General features: G+C 52.8%; 1 protein-coding gene across 1 annotated transcript in view; it reads right to left on the reverse strand.

Moving 5' to 3' along the window:
• Nucleotides 1–2,500, reverse strand: part of LOC135533110 (polypeptide N-acetylgalactosaminyltransferase 16-like) — a gene marked incomplete at its 3' end in the record, with an annotated part of 51,501 nt that overhangs the window by 19,389 nt on the left and 29,612 nt on the right. The window lies entirely within an intron of this gene.

Consider the following 2,500-nt stretch of genomic DNA (forward strand, 5'->3'; position numbering starts at 1 on the left):
CTCTCCTGATTCAGTAGTGTGAGGCAGTCAGAACGGCCCAGAGGGTAGGAGCCTCTCCTGATTCAGTAGTGTGAGGCAGTCAGAACGGCCCAGAGGGTAGGAGCCTCTCTCCTGATTCAGTAGTGTGAGGCAGTCAGAACGGCCCAGAGGGCAGGAGCCTCTCCTGATTCAGTAGTGTGAGGCAGTCAGAACGGCCCAGAGGGTAGGAGCCTCTCCTGATTCAGTAGTGTGAGGCAGTCAGAACGGCCCAGAGGGTAGGAGCCTCTCTCCTGATTCTGTAGTGTGAGGCAGTCAGAACGGCCCAGAGGGTAGGAGCCTCTCCTGATTCAGTAGTGTGAGGCAGTCAGAACGACCCAGAGGGTAGGAGCCTCTCTCCTGATTCAGTAGTGTGAGACAGTCAGAACGGCCCAGAGGGTAGGAGCCTCTCTCCTGATTCTGTAGTGTGAGGCAGTCAGAACGACCCAGAGGGTAGGAGCCTCTCTCCTGATTCTGTAGTGTGAGGCAGTCAGAACGACCCAGAGGGCAGGAGCCTCTCCTGATTCAGTAGTGTGAGGCAGTCAGAACGGCCCAGAGGGTAGGAGCCTCTCCTGATTCTGTAGTGTGAGGCAGTCAGAACGGCCCAGAGGGTAGGAGCCTCTCCTGATTCAGTAGTGTGAGGCAGTCAGAACGGCCCAGAGGGTAGGAGCCTCTCCTGATTCTGTAGTGTGAGGCAGTCAGAACGGCCCAGAGGGTAGGAGCCTCTCCTGATTCAGTAGTGTGAGGCAGTCAGAACGGCCCATAGGGCAGGAGCCTCTCCTGATTCAGTAGTGTGAGGCAGTCAGAACGGCCCAGAGGGTAGGAGCCTCTCCTGATTCAGTAGTGTGAGGCAGTCAGAACGGCCCAGAGGGCAGGAGCCTCTCCTGATTCAGTAGTGTGAGGCAGTCAGAACGGCCCAGAGGGTAGGAGCCTCTCCTGATTCAGTAGTGTGAGGCAGTCAGAACGGCCCAGAGGGTAGGAGCCTCTCTCCTGATTCTGTAGTGTGAGGCAGTCAGAACGGCCCAGAGGGTAGGAGCCTCTCCTGATTCAGTAGTGTGAGGCAGTCAGAACGGCCCAGAGGGTAGGAGCCTCTCTCCTGATTCTGTAGTGTGAGGCAGTCAGAACGGCCCAGAGGGTAGGAGCCTCTCTCCTGATTCAGTAGTGTGAGGCAGTCAGAACGGCCCAGAGGGTAGGAGCCTCTCTCCTGATTCTGTAGTGTGAGGCAGTCAGAACGGCCCAGAGGGTAGGAGCCTCTCCTGATTCAGTAGTGTGAGGCAGCCAGAACGGCCCAGAGGGTAGGAGCCTCTCCTGATTCAGTAGTGTGAGGCAAACCTCTAAGACAAGCTGAATGCCTTCTCGCTTCCAGCCAAACAACACTGAACCAGGCGTGAGAGGCCCTGCTGTCCCAAACATCGCTCTCCGATGTGAATAAGACTCTTGCAAGGCCACTTGGCCTGACGGAGTAATAGGACACGTTCTCAGAGCACTGACCAGCTGGCAAGAGTTCTTCACAGACATCTTGAACATCTTGTCCCAGTCTGTATTCCCAAGGATCTCCTTCCAGAGAGACATTAGGGACTGTAACATACTCTATTTATATTTCACGGAATCATGGCTCTCTTGGGATATAGGACATGAGGTAACCTGTAGCCAAGAAAGCAACTGAACGAAACGACTACCGCCCCGTAGCACTCACTTCCGTCATCATGAAGTGCTTTGAGAGACTAGTCAAGGACCATATCTCCTCCACCCTATCTGACACCCTAGACCCACTCCAATTTGCTTACCGCCCCAACAGGTCCACAGACGACGCAATGTCAACCACACTGCACGGTGCCCTAACCCATCTGGACAAGAGGAATAACTACGTAAGAATGCTGTTCATTGACTACATCTCAGCATTCAGCACCATAGTACCCTCCAAACTCATCATTAATCTTGAGCCGCCTTGAGTAACTGGGTCCTGGACTTACTGACGGGCTGCCCTGTCATTTAGCAGACTCTCTGATCCAGAGCCACTACAGTAGTGAGTCATTTAGCAGACTCTCTGATCCAGAGCCACTACAGTAGTGAGTCATTTAGCAGACTCTCTGATCCAGAGCCACTACAGTAGTGAGTCATTTAGCAGACTCTCTGATCCAGAGCCACTACAGTAGTGAGTCATTTAGCAGACTCTCTGATCCAGAGCCACTACAGCAGTGAGTCATTTAACAGACTCTCTGATCCAGAGCCACTACAGTAGTGAGTCATTTAGCAGACTCTCTGATCCAGAGCCACTACAGCAGTGAGTCATTCAACAGACTCTCTTATACAAAGCCACTACAGTAGTGAGTCATTTAACAGACTCTCTGATCCAGAGCCACTACAGTATTGAGTCATTTAACAGACTCTCTGACTCAGAGCCACTATAGTATTGAGTCATTTAGCAGACTCTCTGATCCAGAGCCACTACAGTAGTGAGTCATTTAACAGACTCTCTGATCCA

The sequence above is a fragment of the Oncorhynchus masou genome, unplaced genomic scaffold (genome assembly GCF_036934945.1).
Source record: "Oncorhynchus masou masou isolate Uvic2021 unplaced genomic scaffold, UVic_Omas_1.1 unplaced_scaffold_2223, whole genome shotgun sequence".
Classification (NCBI taxonomy): Eukaryota; Metazoa; Chordata; class Actinopteri; order Salmoniformes; family Salmonidae; genus Oncorhynchus; species Oncorhynchus masou.